The 21,164-nt window shown below is 41.6% G+C and overlaps 1 long non-coding RNA gene across 3 annotated transcripts in view; it reads right to left on the bottom strand.

The window, feature by feature from the left end:
- Window positions 1–12,390, bottom strand: part of LOC138990546 (uncharacterized) — a 34,399-nt gene extending 22,009 nt beyond the window's left edge. For 2 of the 3 annotated variants that reach the window (XR_011466681.1, XR_011466682.1), the window contains exons 1-2: window positions 2,981–3,628; window positions 1,594–1,751 (exon numbers count right to left, since the gene is read on the bottom strand). This is a non-coding gene — a long non-coding RNA (uncharacterized lncRNA). Of the gene's footprint in view, window positions 1–1,593; window positions 1,752–2,980; window positions 3,629–12,177 lie in introns of those variants that run through there. The other variant, XR_011466683.1, reaches the window with a different exon arrangement.
- Window positions 12,391–21,164: the final 8,774 nt, after the last annotated feature.

The following is a 21,164-nucleotide window of genomic DNA, read 5'->3' as shown; positions in this document are numbered from 1 at the left end:
GACAGAAGGGCATCAGGAGCCCATGACTCACCAAACAAGCCATGGTGAGAGGAAGGTCTGCTCTCTTCTGAGACATTCCACGTGCATTTCATTTAGCCTCACATCCATCCTGCAGCATCTGGGTTCTCATCCCATTGTGTCAAGGAGAAAGTATGGGCTCATAGAGGTAAAACCACTTGTTCAGGACCCACAAACAACAGATGACACAACGAGGATTTCAGTTGAGGAGCCCTCTGGCCCTGCGCCTCTTCCTGCCTCAGTTTGTCCATCTGAGACCAGGAGCAGCAGAGCCTCCTCCTAACAACAGAGACCACTGTTCTCCCCCATCCTCTCTCATCTGTCTGTCTTTCTCCCTCATGTCCTCCTTTCCTGGTTCTCCTCACTCTGATCCAGACTAGGGGCCCCCAGAGGAGAAGCCCCCTGATGAAACAGTCCTCCCCAACCTCTCCCCTGCCTACTCTTGACTGTGTCTTGTCTCTAATTAGGAATCTTGTAGGCCGTCCCAGGCCTTTTCAGAGAAATTACAGGTCAGGAGCCTCATATTGTTCATATTCTGGATAAGGACCAGTTACAATGACAACCTGGGACCACAGTTCATATCTCTGCTTCTATTCTGCATTTTTTCCCTCTGGAAAATGAGATCTTGGATTCCATGCTATCTAAGGCTGTATCCTGATATGGATGGAATGCACCCAGGGCAGACAGACGTTTAGATATTTGAGATGCTATGCCTTCTGAGTTGTTGCTGTTTAGTCATTCAGTCATGTCCGATTCTTTGTGACCCCAGGAACTGCAGCACACCAGGCTTCCCTGTCCTTCACCATGTCCCAGAGTTTGCTCAAACTCATGTCCATTGAATGAGCAATGTCATCCAACCATCTCATCCTCTATCACCCATTTCTCCTCTTGCCCTCAGCCTTTCCCAGCATCAGGGTCTTTTAATGAGTCAGCTCCATGCATCAGGTAGCCAAAGTATTGAAGCTTCTGAGAAGTACATTCATATCCGAGTAAAGGAGACCGCTTTCTTGCTACATGATAAAACAGCACCTCAATTTTTGGACCACATAGTACGATTTTAAAGATTATTTTCAGGATTAAAAGGAAGAGAATAAAAACCAGAGGCTGCAAACCTGTCTAGAATGTATGTATTGTTAGCCCACAGAGTTCATTTTACTATTTTAAAGCATTTACAAGATTTCACAGTGGGAGATTTTATATAAAAATCTCTATCAACGCTGGAAAAGGAAAACAAACTACCATCATAGTCCTACAATTTAATAAGGGTAGTGAGACTCACACTTGAGTGAGCATCAGAATCCCTTAGCCATTTGGTCATACACAGATTTGAGAACTTCAGCCCAGAGTTTTTGATTCAGTAGCAAAGGTGGGATCTGAGTATCTGCATCAACAAGTTTCCCGAAGCACTGAGGGTGCAGTTCAAGGGACCACATTTTGAAAACCATGAACTAAGCTATGGAGTGCAGCTCTCTCCTCAGGAGGAGAGCATTCTCTCTGGTTTGGAGCATTCATTCCTTATTTTTCCCATGCCTCCATCCCTAACCCCACATACTTCCAACCTTAGGGATTACTCACCTGGTAAGATGGCATTTAAAACTGTGACCTGTGGGATGGGCTCACAGTAAGTGTTCAAAAAATGTAGCTTGCTCTTCTATAACAATTTATCAGCTAAGTATTATTATTCCTTTTTTAGCAATGAAGATAGTGAACTTCAGCTATGGAAAAGTGACTTCCTGGAAGAGAAACAGCGGAAATCAGAAGGAAGACACTTGCCTGTTAGTTGAGTGTCCTCAGTTATTCAATGTCACTAATACACAATCATACAAACACCATTCAGGCAAATTTATTTGATATTAATGTACATGATGCATCGAAGATTTTGGACATGACTTCATGAGTGTAAAATCATATTCACAAGAATCAGAGTTGCATCCCAGCAATTCTCACAGCATCCACACAGTTCAGGTTCCAAAAGCTCTAGAAAAGATGGTGGGGTGGCAGATGAAAATGTAGTGAAGAAGAAGATTAGGACAAAATTCTGGATTCAATCCCAGGCTCTACAGTCACTCCAATCATAAGGAGCTTTTCTCCAGCATTCTTTCCTCCCTTCCTCCAATGTTCATGGACTGTATCCTTTGTGCCAGGAGCTGTGCAAAGTTCTAAGGATAAAGAGAATACTTGCTCTCAGGGTGCTAGAGCTGACTGGATGAGACAGAAGTAAAGCAAGTAGACCCATGGGGGGAAGGAAAGAAGCAGATTTCTGCTGAGGAAGGTAGGGTTGAGAAGTAAGAGGGAAAGGACTGCTGCTCCTTGGACTTCAGCTTCTCAGAGCCCAGTGTTCATGGCCTCTGCAAAAGAAGAGGAACTTGTTGATTGACATCTCTGAAGCCCCAGACCTGGACAAAGTATACCTGGACAGGTCCTAGACCATCCTAGAAATGAGCAGCCACAGTCCTCTCAGGACCATGACGACCACCAGAATACTCAAAGGAAGTGAATTTTCCAAGCCAAGGTGGAGCACTGAGTACTATGGGCCTGCTCTCTAGGGTGGCTGACTTAGTGATCCCCTCTGACAAAGGAGAACGTGGCAGTGAGCTCTGGTTATCAAGCTGGTGCCTGTATAGCTGGCCTTTTGCCTAGCTGGCCCATGGAGGACATGCTCAGTCCATCGTTTCAAGGACTCTGCAGCCACTTCTCCTGGGAGGCAGTGAGGGGAAAAACGTCACTGTGGGCTGTTTTGAGGAGTATGTGCCCTCCTGAACTCCAATTCTTTCCCCAGCCCTTCCCCACCATGCCCTGCTCCCTGTCTTACCCAGGATAGGATAGCACCACCAAGAGTCTTAACACAGCCCCAACCACCCACAAAGACCCACCCATCTTTGTTCTTAACATTTTAGCCATCATATAGAAAGGTCTCCCAGAACCTGGACTTGGCATTATAGAAATGTCTGATTATTTTCACCTTGCAGGGACCCATGTATGGAGGCTCCAGGCAGATGTCAGGCTGCAGGGCTATAGGGATGGGAGGATCTCTGTGAAATAGGAGGATGGTCGTCACAGCTAGGTCTAAAAGGTAAAAAACAGAAATTGCCAGTATGTTTGCAATAGAGAGTGGAAGGAGTGCAGAGGTGTGAATGTGAAAAGGCCTTAGATATCTTGCCTTTTAGGGCATTATTATTCATATTTTTAGGTTTCACAATGACAGGGTAATATTGTAAATAATTACATGTTGTTACTGAATATTTCTAGATGAATTGGCATGACACATTGATTAACTGCAAATAGAACAAGAATAAAGGATATATACTAAGAATATTCTCCATATGTTGATCAAGATTGGAGCTGGACAATGGTTCATGACTTTATACTATTTTCTGTACATGTGTGCGGTTGAAAGCCTCTACAAAAAAAACAGACAGAAAGTGTGAAGGCATCATGATTTAATGGAAAAAGGCATGAAGAAAGCCCACTAATGTGTTTACTCTGGTTATATCATGGGCACCGTGTTGGGGTCCTTTAATGGACTGGAACCAACTGGAGTTGACGATAAGAAAGTGAAAGAGAGAGCCGGAGGGAAGGAGAGAGAGAGAGGGAAAGAAAGACACGGGGACCCAAGCTCTGATGGAGCAAAGGTATTTTATTACCAGAAATGCAGGCTTATATATCTTTAGTAAGATGATTACTCAGCTATTACACAGGATGAAATTTTATCAATAGCCACAATATGGATAGTCTAATACATACAAGGTCGCTGATGCCAAAAAGAGTCACTGAAGGGAGTTACTGAAAGGAATCCAAGCAGATACCATTTCTCATGATCTCAGTCCTGAGAGCTGCGTGCAGCTCTACTCGTACTTGGAATAAGAGCTGATAAGGAACAGAATTTATGAGAAACAGCATGTAGGAATCCTCCTGTTAAACATTCCCTGACAATTCCCCCTTATTTATTTATAATATTTGTAAAAATGAATTTGTTTAGTTTTAACAATTTTTGCATGAAGGTAATGGTAAACGATAAATATAATTGTCAAGACAATCACCAAAATTACAGTTCTAGACCCGATGCTGTGAGTAATGCTTTGAAACCATCCACGTGGGTCTAGCCCAGATAATTGATCAGCTAGTTGTTCAGCTAAAGTTTTCAAATTAGTAGAAGAGGACATATTTTTAGAAAAGGCTTTAAAGATTTCTTTTTGTAATAATTGTACACTCAGAGAAGCATTATCATGTATGTTTTATAAATTAAATTTGATTTGTTCCCAGTTGTAGGCACTATTATTGAATTGAACAGGTGCTCAAACTACTGCACAATTGCACTCATCTCACACGCTAGTAAAGTAATGCTCAAAATTCTCCAAGCTAGGCTTCAGCAATACGTGAACCGTGAACTTCCAGACATTCAAGCTGGTTTTAGAAAAGGCAGAGGAACCAGAGATCAAATTGCCAACATCCACTGGATCATTGAAAAAGAAAAAGAGTTCCAGAAAAACATCTATTTCTGCTTTATTGACTATGCCAAAGCCTTTGACTGTGTGGATCACAATAAACTGTGGAAAATTCTTCAAGAGATGGGAATACCAGACCACCTGACCTGCCTCTTGAGAAACCTATATGCAGGTCAGGAAGCAACAGTTGGAACTGGATATGGAACAACAGACTGGTTCCAAATAGGAAAAAGAGTACGTCAAGGCTGTATATTGTCACCCTGCTTATCTAACTTACATGCAGAGTACATCATGAGAAATGCTGGGCTGGAGGAAGCACAAGCTGGAATCAAGATTGCCGGGAGAAATATCAATAACCTCAGATATGCAGATGACACCACCGTTATGGCAGAAAGTGAAGAGGAACTAAAAAGCCTCTTGATGAAAGTGAAAGAGGAGAGTGAAAAGCTGGCTTAAAGCGCAACATTCAGAAAACAAAGATCATGGCATCTGGTCCCATCACTTCATGGCAAATAGATGGGGAAACAGTGGAAACAGTGTCAGACTTTATTTTGGGGGGCTCCAAAATCACTGCAGATGGTGACTGCAGCCATGAAATTAAAAGACGCTTACTCCTTGGAAGGAAAGTTATGACCAACCTAGATAGCATATTGAAAAGCAGAGACATTACTTTGCCAACAAAGGTCTGTCTAGTCAAGGCTATGGTTTTTCCTGTGGTCATGTATGGATGTGAGAGTTGGACTGTGAAGAAAGCTGAGTGCCAAAGAATTGATGCTTTTGAACTGTGGTGTTGGAGAAGACTCTTGAGAGTCCCTTGGACTGCAAGGAGATTCAACAAGTCCATTCTGAAGAAGATCAGCCCTGGGATTTCTTTGGAAGGAATGATGCTAAAGCTGAAACTCCAGTACTTTGGCCACCTCATGTGAAGAGTTGACTCATTGGAAAAGACTCTGATGCTGGGAGGGATTGGGGTCAGGAGGAGAAGGGGACGACAGAGGATGAGATGGCTGGATGGCATCACTGACTCAATGGATGTGAGTCTGAGTGAACTCCGGGAGTTGGTGATGGACAGGGAGGCCTGGCGTGCTGTGATTCATGGGGTCTCAGTGAGTCAGACACGACTGAGCGACTGAACTGAACTGAACACAAAATTGAGTAGAATTTCAATCACATTTTAGCATCACCTGTTTTTGTGCATCTGTTAATTGATCTCTAACCCATTTGATGCTGTTTTTAGTTCCTGTATTTTATCTTGAATATCTTCATCTATCTGAGCCTGAGTGGCCCACATAGTATAAGCATCTTTAGTCCAATTTTGGATAAAATTATGTGTTTAAATTGAGGTTTGTAAAGCAATGCCAGTGACGGCAGCAGTAGTACAAATAGCTATTAATGCCAAAATGCCAAAAATCAGCCATCCAATGAATCGTTTAGATCACCAGAGCAACTTAGTAAGTAACCGGGAAGCAAGTCTAGCGATGGGACCTTCTTCCCAGGCCCCCTGGAGATTTATTGGTAACCACAGACTACGTCAAGATCAAAGAATCAAAAGGGATTCATTTCTTAAGGAAACAGAAGAGTTAAGACAAGTATATAATTTGCAATTTATACAAGTTACAGAACATAAAGTCTTATTGAATTGTAAACTTTCTATAGCTAGAACAAAAGGAAGGGGAACACAAGCTTGTATGAAATATGATTGATTATAATGAAAGAAATAGTTTCTATGACTATGATTGGTCCCTGTGAAATGTCCAGTCCAAATCCCAAGTTCTTTGGTGCTTGCAGCAAGTTTCCAGATGTCCCATTGTTCAGGCCCAATCTGTTTATCGAAGACAATTTGAGGACGAGGAGGTGTCATTCCACAGTCAAGCCAGCCAAGGAGTCCTTTTCATGGAAGTGTTTCATTGAATTATTGGTAATCTTCTATGCTACTTGAGTAGCATAATCACACATAGTGCTGTTAATATCATCTGAGCAGTTAGATACCCACATATCATGGGGTCCCCAATCAACAATGGTGTAATTGGCCATAAACATTAATTTCCCTGATTTAGCTTGACATTTATCTCAATAAACAGGAGTATATTTAAAGTCTTTATAAGTAAACCCCTTACATTTTAACTTTTGTCTTTTTCCTGGAGTTTTGGTAGTATCAACATGGTTTTTATAAAAGGACAGGGCAGTAAACAGTCCAAGCAATGTGTGGAAGTTCCTTTTTGGAGGCAGGACAAAAGCCCACGTTTGTCGATGAACATTAATACATAATTTTGTTGGGCCCATGCATAAAGGAAGGATTTCATAGCCTAGAGAAATGTTAATTAGTCTTCCTTCTTCCTCAGGATGAGAGGGCCCCTCCAAGCTCCAAGGAGGGGGCATATGTGTTGAGTCATTAGTGGATACGATTGGTCCTATATTTGTCCATTCTATAACCTACAATAAAAGGGGTGAGGGGTTAGGTATATAAGCCCAATAAGTGTGATCAATCAAGTCAGCCTGAACAGGGGAAGCAAAAGCAAGCAAAGCAAGCATAGCGACAAAATTATTTTCAGGATTCCGAGGCATTCCCTGTTGAGAAATCAGATTTTCAGCTTGATTAGTAAGGATTTTTATCTGTCCCCAAGTAGGGAGATCATAGGGTCGATGATGTCGAGTGTGGTGTTTTTTGGAAATTTTTAAAACCTCCATGGCTTGTACTGGAATTTCTTCCTCCTGGGGTTTTTGTTGTTTCGTCTTTAGTTTGAATGTTGGGGGCCCCCTTAGGTCGAATCTTCGGAAGAGGAAGCCATGTGAGTTCGTTGGATCCATCTGGAGAAACAGAAGCATGCTCCTTTCCTTGTAAGATTGGTTTCCTAGATTTCCATTGATTAGTTAACCGGTCTTGATACCAAATGGGCAAAGGGAGGGAGGGGTCCTTCAATGTCTCGAAACGTTTTTCTGCTTTTGTCAAAATATCTCCTCACAGTAAGTTTAAAAAATTTAAAACAAAGCTGTATTAACAATAGTTATAGGCTTAAAGAATACATTGTGTTAGAATATAGTAAAGTCTGCTCTAGATAAGGAAGATAAAAGTGCTCCTGTGTATTCCCCCTTATTTAATTTTTTATTTGTAAATTCAGTGTGTGATGTGTTTGTTTAATTATGTTTTGTGTTTGTGAATTATAAGGAATGTCTGTAATCTATTTAATAGAGAATGAATGTAAAGACTGTTTGAATTGCTTTGAAATATAGGCAGGACCATTGTCTGTTTTTATAGAATTAGGTGTTCTCATTATTGCAAAGTAAGTTAACAGGTGGGTTATAATATGTCGTGTAGTTTCACCTCAGAGAGGTGTGGCCCATATAAAAGAAAAAGAATTTGTATTGATTGAGACATGTAAGAAGGAAGAGGAAGAAAGTTCAGGGCAATGAGTTATATCCATTTGTCATAAAATTCTCTTCTATTTGTCATAAACCTTTTTTACATTTTTGTATTCATTTTATTTGTTATTCCTTATACCTTTTTATTAAAAATATACATCTTATTTTTCTTTAGTAACCATGAAGTGTCTTGTATATTAGCATTTTATAGATTGGTGAATATATTTATTATATTATATATTATAATATATTATATATATTTATATATTTATTAATAGTCTAAAATCTCTTTAGTTTTTCTGTAAGAAAAAATTTTTGTAAGAGAAAGTTAGTGTCAGTAATTAATGTTTTAAAATCTTATTTTATTTGGAAATGACCTAGCTATTTAATAAACTTTTATTATTTAGTTTAGTACAACTTTAGAAATTTAAGTTACCCCAATCCTAAGAGGGGTATAAATTATTTTATTAAAAATATAATTATTTTTAATAGAGTTTATCTAAAAGTTTTCATCTCATTTATATACTTATATATATATATTTATATATATATATAAAGTTACCTTTTGTTGACAAATTTAGTTACTTCAAACCTAAGCATAATAAAAGTATTATACAATGTTGATGACTTAAGACATGTCTTAATTAGATTAGCAAACAATTATATTTAAATTATATTTATATTTAAACAAACATTATATTTAATATTGAATATTTTTCAGTTCACGTGAACTTGAATTTAAATAGAGCTCATTAACTTCATATTATCCAAAAACAAAGACATACATTGAGACATAGATAATTTTAGATAGACGGATATAGTTTTCCAATTTAAAATATCTTTTTTTTTTTTTAGTTCCACCAATTTGTTTATGGCTGGAGTCCCAGATAGAGTGGGCTGTGTATCCCAAGTACATGATAAGAGTTAACTTTAGGTTTTTTCTTAGGTCTGTTTTTGTTTCCCAGGCAGAATTGGAGCTCTAAAAAAAAGTATTTTAACAGGTTAACCTTTTCCTAACTGCACGTGTAAGAAGAACCGGTTTTGCAATTTTAAAAAAGATTTTATTTTAATCAGTTTTTTCTGGAGTCTAAAGAATATCATGGCCATTCAGTGTCAAAAATATCATTTCTCCTTTTTATAGTTACAGTATATTATTAATGATATATGCCTGAGGAAATTGCTGTCACATTGGATTAAAGTCCTGGCTACAAAATTTTGACAAATAGTAGGACTGTTAAGCATATCTTGAGGTAACACAGCCTATTGAAATCTTTTATGAGGCCCGATATGATTAGGATAAGGGAGAGAGAAAGTGAATCTCTCCTGGTCTAAAGGGTGTAAAGATATATTAAAAAGCAATCTTGTAAATCAGTAATAATAATGTGTCAATTTTGAGGAATAGTAGTAGGTAATGCGGAAAAGGCAATGGCAACCCACTCCAGTACTCTTGCCTGGAAAATCCCATGGGCAGAGGAGCCTGGTAGGCTGCCGTCTATGGGGTCGCTAAGAGCTGGACACGACTGAGCGACTTCACTTTCACTTTTCACTTTCATGCATTGGAGAAGGAAATGGCAACCCACTCCAGTGTTCTTGCCTGGAGAATCCCAGGGACAGGGGAGCCTGGTGGGCTGCCGTCTGTGGGGTCGCACAGAGTCAGACACAACTGAAGCGACTTAGCAGCAGCAGCAGCAGCAGTAGGTGATGGGATCCCTGGTTGTAATGCACCCATAGGTTTCATAGTTGCATTAACTTTTCTAAGGTCTGTTAAGAGATGCCATTTGTTAGATTTTATATATATATATAACAAAAATAGGAGAGTTCCAAGGAGAACAAGATTCCTCAACATGTTTTAATTCTAATTGTGTAGTATGTTCTTTAGTAGCCTGTAATTTTTCTTTTGTTAGGGGCCATTGCTCTGTCCAAATAGGCTTGTCATTCTTCCAAGTTATTTTAATAATTGCTTTGTTTGTTAAATGAGCAATGGCCCTTAGGAAAAATGTGGAATGTATATCTGAGTTTGCCATTGCATAAGTCCCTTCCTATTAGATTAAAGGGTGCATATATCATATAAGGTCTTAATGTTGTAGGCTGGCTTAATGTTTGGTCCTTCACATGGGTAGATTTGAACATTTTGATAAATTTCTTGTACTTTGGTTTGAGAAATTCCTGCAATTTGGCAAGAGATTTTTTGTACAGGCCAGGATTTGGGCTATAAGTGTTTGGAAATAATAGTAATATTAATATTAGATCCAGTGTCAAGGAGACTAGAAAATCTTTTACCATTATTTTTGATATTTATATTTGGTTGGGCATATTCAGATACCAATGATGTCCATAGGGATTGTTTTTGATCTGTACTGTTGAATATTCCTGTCCATACATCATTAGAGGAGTTAATAGAAATGTAAGGCAAAAGAAGGAATTGAGCAATTTTGTCCCCCTTTCTGAATTGCCATAGAATCTGAGATGACATCATGATTTGAATTTTTCCTTTATAATCTGAATTAATTACTTCAGGGTGAACAGCAATTTCTTTAAAAGTCAAATTATATCGGCCAAGTAAAAGACCGAAGTTTTGTGGGGGCAGGGGTCCAAAAAGTCCAGTAGGTACTCTAGAAGGGACTGCTTGAGGGTAGAGGAAAAAATTATTTAGGGCTGGTATACAGCAGCACTGCCAGATGTTGAGGGTTTGAGGGAAAAGATAGAATTTTCCCCTGGTTTTTGTTGAAGGGGACCTGGCGGGGGGCGGGGGGGTCCCCTGCTTAGAGTTTCTTGGAATAGGTTTTCCTTCAATATTAAATTTAGATTTACAGTCTTTGGCCCAATGCATTCCTCTACAGCAGCGAGGGCAGATTTTTGTAGTTTTTTTATTAGCCTTCTTAGGGCAGTCCCTTTTTAAATGGTTTTTATCTCCGCATGTAAAGTATCCTTCATTTCCCTTTCTAAAGGCAGTAGCCATTGTCTTAGCTAGCATTTGCATCTTTTGAGTTTCTGATCCTAGATTGCGACGAGCCTTCAAATAATCAATAATAGTCCCAGTCTCACGAATTGGAGCGATGGCTTTTTTACATTCCTGATTTGCATTTTCATAAGCAAGTAATTTCTCTAGCTGTTTTTTTGGTTTCTTCTCCGATTACAGTACGGGAAATAGCAGTTTCTAATCTAGCTAAAAAATCAGCATAACTTTCATTAGGTCCTTGTAATATTTTAGTGTAGCTACCTGTAGGCTCTTCTTGAGGAGTAATTCGATCCCAAGCTTCAAGGGCCACTGTTTTTAATTGTTCATGCAATAAGGGAGGGCATTGTATTTGAGCTTCTATGGTATCAAATTGTCTGGCGCCAGTTAACATTTCAAAAGTAATTTGGTTTGGGGGAGTGCCAGCTCGAGCATTCCTGTTAGCATGAACTCTGGCTATATCATGAAACCACATTGTCCATTGAAGATATTCTCCTGGTTTAAGGAGAGCTTTTATTAAAACTCGCCAATTATAGAGAATAAAGTTTCCAGTAGAAGATGCCACAGCATTTAGAAGCTCTTTAGTAAAAGGCGATGTGGGCCATACATAGTCATAGCTTTTTTCATTTGTAGCATATAAAAAAGATTAATACCTTCATATTGAGGTATTATGTGCCCTTGAGCATCAGGATTTCTTAAAACTGGAAAGATAGAGAAAGCATTGGCGTCAGAAACTTGTGATTGCAAAGCCAGTAATTCAGAGAGTCTCTGTCATGGAGGAGAGCAAGTAAGTGCCGATTTTTTGCAAATATGAGTCTGTGCTAAGGACTTATCATTATTATCTAAAAAAGTATTGCCAGTTTTGGTGTCAAAAGGCGTCTTAGGAGAGTTGTTATCAGAATTATTAGGTTCTAGCAAAGGAGAGACCTTTGGAGTTGCGCTTGTTGGCAGAGGAGGAACATTTGGCATGGCCGGGATAGGATTAGTAGGAAAATTTTGAAATATTTTATGTTGTTTAAATTGGGCCTTTTGTAAAGTTTTATCATTTAATTTATATTCATGTAATAAGTGTTCTGTTGTCGAATATTGGGAGGGCTAGAATTTACCTTGAAATGGCAGAATTACAGCTTTAATGAGAGCCCCATAGGGGCTAGAAATCAACTGGAATATTTTCTCCCTGCCTGGCGGCTCATTCAACATTGTCTTTGATCCGATGCCAAATTTCGAAATCAAAACTGCCTTTATCAGGGAACCAAGGATTACATTTAACTACTGTTTGAAAGCAAGCCTCTATTCATTGGTGTGAAACCAAAAGTCCCTGAGCTTTAAACAAATGGTGAAGTAAAGTAGAGAAATAACGGGGCTTTCCACCCGCTTGACCTGTGTCTTAGTACTTACCGACCTCAATAGGTCCCGAACTCAATAGGCCTCTTGAGTCACTCTATCCAAAATGCCACGCATACCAGAGTCCCTGTTCTGGGCGCCACTTGTTGGGGTCCTTTAATGGACCAGAACCTGGTGGTCCAGAGTTGACGATAAGAAAGTGAAAGAGAGAGCCGGAGGGAGGCAGAGAGAGAGAGAGAAGGAAAGAAAGAAAGACACGGGGACCAAGCTCTGATGGAGCAAAGGTATTTTATTAGCAGAAATGCAGGCTTATATATCTTTAGTAAGATGATTGCTCAGCTATTACGCAGGATGAAATTTTATCAATAGCCACAATATGGATAGTCTAATACATACAAGGTTGCTGACACTGAAAAGAATCACTGAAGGGAATTAATGAAAGGAATCCAAGCAGATACCGTTTCTCATGATCTCAGTCCTGAGAGCTGCATGCAGCTCTACTCGTACTCGGAATAAGAACTGATAAGGAACAGAGAATTTATGAGAAACAGCATGTAGGAATCCTCCTGTTAAACATTCCCTGACAGCACTGGAATAATGAAATATTGAGGGAATATTGATACTATGACTTACATGAGAATAATTAATTTGGTCTTCTTCCAACTCCTGAAACAGAGCTCCTAAAACCACTGTATTTCCTAAGAGATACGAGCACTACAAGAGTCTTTTATCGGAGAGGGTCGCCGTGGGCCGGCAGGGAATAGTTGGGGCTTGCGGGACCTTGGGCCGGGGCAGTCTTGGGAAACTCCGGCGCGCAGAGAAACATGGCACTCCCCACGCTGCCCTCCTCCTGGTGCAGCCGGCGACTCCCAGATCAGCAGGCTGCCCGACAGCGCCGCCGGGAGCAGGAGGCACATCTTCGGCATAAAAAAAAAAAAAAAGTCTTTTATCATGTGAGGGAGGTGACTAATAAAGGCTAAATTTAACCTTAGAATGGAGGTTGCTTGCCTGGGTAACCAACTCCTGATTAAGGGGTGGAGTTTTAATTTCCACTTTCTGCTTTTCCCTGCCACCACACCTCAAGGAAAGGAGAAAGTTTGAAGAGTAAATCCATCACAAATGGCTAAAGATTTAATGAATCATGATTTTTTATGAAGCCTCTACAGAAACCTCAACAGAGCAAGTTATTCATGTAATTCTAATGCACTGTGATCCATCCAGGCAACAATATGTGTACACATTCCAGGGTCACCAGGACTAATGCAGCCGCCTCCCCAGGGGCCTCAGTCTCTGCCCTTCACCCCCTAGAGGTCACTCTCCACACTGCAGCCACAAGAACCCTATTTCACAGTGAATTCTATCCCATGGCTCCCTTGTCCGGTGCCTCTCTGACTCCCCAGCTTTCTGAGAGTCAGATTCTGATTCTTACAGTTCTACAAACCTCACATGAGCTTTTACAAGGCTCTTTAAGACCTGCCCCCATGGCCTCTCTGCTTCATCCCCTTCCACTCCAGTCCCCTCAACTCACTCACGTCCAGCCATCCTGCTCCTGTCTGCTGCTCAAACACAATAGGCATGATTCTGGCAGGCTCTGCTCAACACCTCATTATCACAGAGGGTTTGCCTGACCCTGGACAGTCTCCTTTATCCCCATCACTCTCTTTCTTCACGACACTAATCACCACCTGGCATAGGATTTTCTCCTCTTTATTCTGTGTCTTTCTCCTATAAGGGTGTTGTTTTACTATATTTTGTTTACAGCTGTTTACCAACTCCAAGAACCATGTTTGTTTTCTGAAACCAAAAGGATAAATTTTGATAAATATTTCTCCAATAAATGACTCTTCTATTTCATACTCATGCCAAGTACACCATCATTGAAGAGAGTGGCTAGAGTAAAATTCCTGTTAGTCTCTATGATGATGAGGCCTGTCTATATAATTATGATTGTAACTTTCATCTATATAATTATAGGAAATTAAAATATAGTCTGATAGGGGAGCAAGAGGAAGGACACTGAGTCTTGACTAATATCATACCAGCCTGGAAAAAGCAGTCTTGGGCCCACAAGCAAACCCAAGAAAGTACTGCATTTCTTGCTCTGCCTGCAGCTGCCTCTGGAGGGAAGATGCTCAGCTGCCACTCAACTCTTTCATTAATTTCATCACAGAGAAATGGTCATTATTTGACACATATGTATTTTTTTTTTTTTGATTCATCATGAAGAAATGGAGGTAGGTCATCAAGTCTTTCAGACTAAAAGCTTTTGGTGGAAAATGGACAATATTGACCACAAACGTGTAAATTCTTTGTACTCGTGACTGGTAATCCTTTCAAAAACCTCAAGTAATATGGTTCCCCTGCTCTCACCGAAAAAACCTCACATGGAACTTGCTGAAGGACACACAGCATGTAGGTAGTAGCATGAGGACAAAACATGATCTGTGACAATCCGTTTAATCAAGTATCTGATTCTGCCAGGAATTCTGAAAATGTTGAGAAGTGGAGAGGGGTTCTGAGTGCTCTGCTCAACATAATATGGTCCCCTGTCTCTGAGCCTCACACCAGACACAAATGTTAGAAAAAAGTGTGTCTGAGATTTGTCCCTGATTCCATACATGTGGGGTCTCTGCCAACAGCAGCAAATTCCCTCACACCCACTGGACATCCAGGAGTACATTCACTGGTGACACTAAACCCACAGAGGTGACTCAGACCCCACAAGGTGAGGACTGCATCCCTGAGGATGGCTCACACTTCAAGTGTTGATCATGAGCCCTGGGGTCACTTACACTTGTGAACAACTGGCTATAAGTTCAGAGATCCCTTGACCCATCTCCCATGTTGAATAGGTTATCAGAACCACTCACTGAACTCAGGAAAGCCCTTTACTTACTATCCCCAGTTATTATAAAGAATAAAACTCAGGGATAGCAAAACTCAGGGGCAGGGAGGAGAACCATAAGACAAAGAGGGAGTAGGAAATACTGAGCCTCTAAGCCCTCTCAGGACCCTACCCCCTTCACAATCCCTTGATGTTATCACCTCAGCTGAAGCTCTCTGAACCAGTATTCATGTGTCTTAATTGAGGGTTGGATGGAGGCAATTTGATGGAATCTTTGGCCATTGCTAATGGAACTAAGTATCAGTACAATCTCCTCTCCCCAGAGGGACTGGGAACTGATCATTTTAACCCTCTAATCATCTGATGGCATGTTCTGGAGTCCAGGTCCACATAGACATTATCTAAGATCTCATTCTTCACTTGTCTCATGATTTATTGAAAGATACTAAATTCCAAGAGTTTCAGAAGGCTTGGGGCAGGAACCAGCACATGGATCAACTATGGATATTTCTGTTATACTAAAGTGGGGTTTAGGGACAAGATAGAGACCAGGATTAGAGAGTCTAGAGATGAAGTCCCTAATTCTATAAAGTGAGGTAGGGTCGTTTTTAAAAAAAATCTGAACACATAGTTTTTTTGAGAGTCAAGAAATGTCCCTAGAGTTCTATTGCTCACTTCCAGAAGAAATCCAGAGAGGTCTGGCAGAACCCAACACACCCTTTGTTCCCAGCCTATTCCATGGACTCACCTCCTTCCCCTCGAGTCTGTAGAGGAGACGTGAGTTGTGACTTATCCTGGGCCTGGTTACTGGTTTCACCCTGTGTGATGTGGGCCACTAGGTGCCCAAGAGTTCGAGAAAGGATACAGAAAGGCAGACTCTGAGAGAGCTGGAGAGTCACTGAGGGATTCATCATGTGAGCATTTTGATAAAACTCAAGTTTTAAGAGGATCCCTGAGTTGAGCTATTTAAAATCCTGAAAGATGATGCTGTGAAAGTGCTGCACTCAATATGCCAGCAAATTTGGAAAACTCAGCAGTGGCCACAGGACTGGAAAAGGGCAGTTTTCATTTCAATCCCAAAGAAAGGCAATGCCAAAGAATGCTCAAACTACCACACGATTGCACTCATCTCACATGCTAGTAAAGTAATGCTCAAAATTCTCCAAGCTAGGCTTCAGCAATACGTGAACAGTGAACTTCCAGATGTTCAAGCTGGTTTTAGAAAAGGCAGAGGAACCAGAGATCAAATTGCCAACATCCACTGGATCACGGAAAAAGCGAGAGAGTTCCAGAAAAAAACATCTTATTCTGATTTATTTATTATTAATGCCAAAGCCTTTGACTGTGTGGATCACAATAAACTGTGGAAAATTCTTCAAGAGATGGGAATACCAGACCACCTGACCTGCCTCTTGAGAAACCTATACACAGGTCAGGAAGCAACACTTAGAACTGGACATGGAACAACAGACTGGCTCCAAATAGGAAAAGGAGTATGTCAAGGCTGTATATTGTCACCCTGCTTATCTAACTTATATGCATAGTACATCATGAGAAACGCTGGGCTGGAAGAAGCACAAGCTGGAATCAAGATTGCCGGGAGAAATATCAATAACCTCAGATATGCAGATGACACCACTCTTATGGCAGAAAGTGAAGAGGAACTCAAAAGCCTCTTGATGAAAGTGAAAGAGAAGAGTGAAAAAGTTGACTTAAAGCTCAACATTCAGAAAACGAAGATCATGGTATCTGGTCCCATCACTTCATGGCAAATAGATGGGGAAACAGTGGAAACAGTGTCAGACTTTATTTTTGGGGACTCTAAAATCACTGCAGATGGTGACTGCAGCCATGAAATTAAAAGATGCTTACTCCTTGGAAGGAACGTTATGACCAACCTAGATAGCATATTCAAAAGCAGAGATATTACTTTGCCAACAAAGGTTCGTCTAGTCAAGGCTATGGTTTTTCCAGTGGTCATGTATGGATGTGAGAGTTGGACTGTGAAGAAAGCTGAGCGCCGAAGAATTGATGCTTTTGAACTGTGGTGTTGGAGAAGACTCTTGAGAGCCCCTTGGACTGCAAGGAGATCCAACCAGTCCATTCTAAAGGAGATCGGTCCTGGGTGTTCTTTGGAAGGAATGATGCTAAAGCTGAAACTCCAGTACTTTGGCCACCTCATGTGAAGAGTTGACTCATTGGAAAAGACTCTGATGCTGGGAGGGACTGGGGGCAGGAGGAGAAGGGGACGACAGAGGATGAGATGGCTGGATGGCATCACTGACTCGATGGACGTGAGTCTGAGTGAACTCCGGGAGTTGGTGATGGACAGGGAGGCCTGGCATGCTGCAATTCATAGGGTCACAAAGAGTCAGACTGAGTGACTGAACTGAACTGAACTGAAGCTGCAGAGTGGAGAGTGGCCTCTAGGGGGCGAAGGGCAGAGACAGAGGCCCCAGGCTGCTGAGTGGTCCAGGGGGCCATGATGGAGTGGGTCTCTGTGCTGTTCCTTGGGTAGATGACACTTCTTTAGAATAACCTGAATGACTTGTTCTGTTGAGGTTTCTGTGGAGCCTTCATCACAAATCATAATTCATTAAATCTTTAGCCATCTATGATGGATTCACCCTCCACCCCTCAGTAAGGGGTAGAAATCGCCTTGGAAAACAATATGATGTCTCATTAAGAGAATGTTAGAAAGAACTTCTAGGATGTGGCTGTGTTAAATGATTTGGGGGAGGGTTTCAGGATGATTGGTATTATGAAGTGGGGTAGTTCTCTGAATTGGTATCTGAATCTTAACTCTAAGAAGGGAAGACTAGATAGAGGTTAGAGCTGTACTTGATCAAGAAGTAGCAATCACTCAAGCTAGGGGGATATGTGGTCATTTTGGTAGTTTGTATAATGTAACTTCTTGTGTCTGTTCAGACATAATTACCAAATGACCTATTTTTGTTTTAACCTTTCACAGACACAGTAGGAACTTGTCTGATCTTTAAGTTCTGTGTAATGTTTATGTTGAACAAGAGAACAGAAGCCCCACTGTGGTGCCAGGTCAGACCTTGCAACTCAGAGGTTGCTTTTTGCTTCATCTATCAATCTCATAATATTGTGATCAGAAGAAAAAAGATATGAATTATGTTAAATCCTTTGTGTAAGTATTGACAGCAGTAACATTTTGATAAATGTCAGATCTGATGGCACTTCCCTGGTGGCTCAGATGGTAAAGTGTCTGTCTACAGTGCAGGAGACCCGGGTTCGATCCCTGGGTCAGGAAGATTCCCTGGAGAAGGAAATGGCAACCCACTCCAGTACTCTTGCCTGGAAAATCCCATGGATGGAGGAGCTTGGTAGGCTGCAGTTCATGGGGTTGCTACGAGTCGGACATGACTGAGCAACTTCATTTCACTTCAGATCTGATGGCAATGATAGTGATACTACTAATATGTAAAGAATTTGATTTTTACTAAAATTATTAATTTATAACAGTGTAATGGGAAATGACTTGGTGTTAAAGGAAAGAAACTGACTTCCATAACTCACTATACTGCTGTGTGGTCTTGAACAAGTCGTTTCATCTCCCTGAGACACAGATTCCTTTTTAGAAAAAGAGGATGATGTTGTCTGCATTAAGAAAACCCCAGACTTGGGTCCTTTTGAGAACCATTGCTGATTATGCTGTTAACATGCTTTGAACACCACAGAACAAGGCAAATTATAAAGAAGCACAGAGTGTTAGTTTCCTCAGCTCCTGACTCCTCTTTAAATGTACTGTTGATTGTAGTAAAAAAAAAAAAGTAGCATTGATTGTTGTAGTGTCCCCTTCTAGAAGTTCACTGTGAGGAAGTTCCCCCAGTGCCAGAGTCGAGTCAAAATCTGTCCTCCAAATAGGTCCCCTTCTTCCTCAGAGGTAACTGAAAACCCTCTTGCTTCAGTGATTGACCTCACCCAGGTCCAGCCCTTTTCCCACCTCACTTTGCCATTATTTGACCCTCTGGCCAAAGGAGTTAACATAATTATTCATCATTACTATTATTTTAAAGGACTTAGACTTGGCAGGGAGTAGGATATATGTCTATGGCCTTCATTGCTTTCAGAACAACTCCACAATGTCAGCAGCATGAGCTGCTATGTAACTGGGTATGTATGTCACTACGCTATGTAACATGTAAAGAGGAGGGAAATTTCTGGCCCCAGGGCACAAAGTCAGGAAAAGGCAGAGCCAGGATGCAAACTGAGGCCTCTACTCCCCAAACCACAGGTTGAAAGACCAGAGTTGTGTGGTGTTACAGGCGATCTGCCAAGGTGCCCTAAGGCAGACAGCTTTCCTGTTGGTGAAACCAGGTGAGGGGCGGTGGGGGATCAACCTGTAGAGATATGTTTGTCTCTCTTTTGGCCCACTGCCCTTACTCTTTTTTTTTCTATCCAAAATATCAAGTCTGTGTGCCAGATGGACACGCTCTTCCTCCCCGCTCACCATCTGCCTGGACCACTGCCAGGTAAAGAGCTGGTGTCTGTCCAGTAGAGATGCTGCCACAATAATTGCGGGAAGCCTGACATGTCACACCTACCTTGAGAAAAAGGTGGGGCTAAGGTCGGGGGGATGGGGGGGAAGTGCTGTAAAGACACCTACAGGAAGCTGCAAAGGAGGACCTGAGCTAACACACTGCTGATCACCTACAGCTCTAGGTGCTGGGATGCTCCTTGAGGGACCACACTGGACAAAATTCCACCTGCAGAATCCCAATCTATGTTTCCACCAGGCCCACAGGCATAGTCAAGTCTAAGAAATGTTACTGGGCACTTGGCCCCAGCAGGCAGAGACAGGAAGTCTGGTTAGATGGGGAGGTCAAGCATGAATAGGAATAGCCCAGTCCTCCCCTTCTTCTTTGCTCTCCTCATCCTCCATACAGTTGGGAGGTGAGAAGTTCAGTCAGCCGCCAGCTTTCCTCAGAAGTCCTCCAGCAAGGCCACGAAGATGAGCCAGAATCTGCCTCTCTGTAGACTTTCTCATCCTCCAGAGCACCCCCAGGGGGTAAAACCTGCATCTGGGCCCAGGTTAAGTCCCCGATCACCTCCTCTTTACAGGCTGGGGGAGGGGGGTTGAGGGGAGTCCATGGGAGGGACTGGGGAGCAGGGGTGGAGGAGGTACACCAAACCCTCTCTGGATTTCTCCTGATAAACTGGGCAGTTTTCACTCCAGGAACTTCTCTTGACTCTCAAAAGGTATCATTATATGTTCAGCTTTGGAGAAAAAAAAAAAAAAAAAGCATTCCACCTGACTCTACCAGATCGTGGACCTCATCTCTGAGACTCTATTCCTGGTCACTATCTAGTCCCTGACTGCACTGTAGTGTCATAACAAGATCTGTAATTGATCCTTTTCTCCATTTATGCCCCCAGGCCTCCTAAAACTCTTAGAACTTACTGTATCTCTATAAGTCACAAGATGAGTGGACTTGAGATAGTGTCTGGATGGGACTAGACTCCAGAACATGGCAGGAGGTGATTAGAGGGTTAGAACTATCAACCCCAGTCCCTCTGGGGAGAGGAGAGGGTACTGACATGGAGTTCAGGAATCAGTGGTCAAAGATTCAATCAAATTGCCTGCACCCAACTCTCAATTAAAACCCAAACAAACATTGGGTTCAGAGAGCTTCATGGGAGATGAACACACAAAGGGCTAGAGGAGGGGAGAGTCCTGAGAGGGTCTGGAGTCTCGGCATCCTCTACTCCCCATTTACCCTAAGCTTTTCCACTTCCCTGTCCCCGAGTTTTATGCTTTACACCCCTAACTCCCCATTTACCCTATGCTTCTCCTCCATTGGGCTTCCCTGGTGGCACAGATGGTAAAGTATCTGCCTGCAATGCAGGAGACCCAAGTTCCATCCTTGAGTTGGGGAGATTCCTGGAGAAGGGAATGGCTACCCACTCCAGTATTCTTGCCTGGAGAATTACATGGACGGAGGAGCACGGAGGGCTACAGTCCATGGGGTTGCAAAGAATCAGACATGACTGAGCAACTAACACCTTTTCTCCTCCATTTTGCTGTCCCTGATTTTATGCTTTATAATAACTGGGGACCATAAATAAAGGGCTTTTCTGAGTTCTGGGAGTAGTTCTAATATGTTATTGAACATGTGAGGTGCATCATGGAACCTCTGAATTTATAGCCAGTTGGTCACATATGTAAGTA

The sequence above is a fragment of the Bos mutus genome, chromosome 13, assembly GCF_027580195.1.
Source record: "Bos mutus isolate GX-2022 chromosome 13, NWIPB_WYAK_1.1, whole genome shotgun sequence".
NCBI lineage: Eukaryota > Metazoa > Chordata > Mammalia > Artiodactyla > Bovidae > Bos > Bos mutus.
The sequence above is the reverse complement of the archived record's forward strand: the minus strand, read 5'-3'. Positions and strand labels throughout refer to the sequence as shown.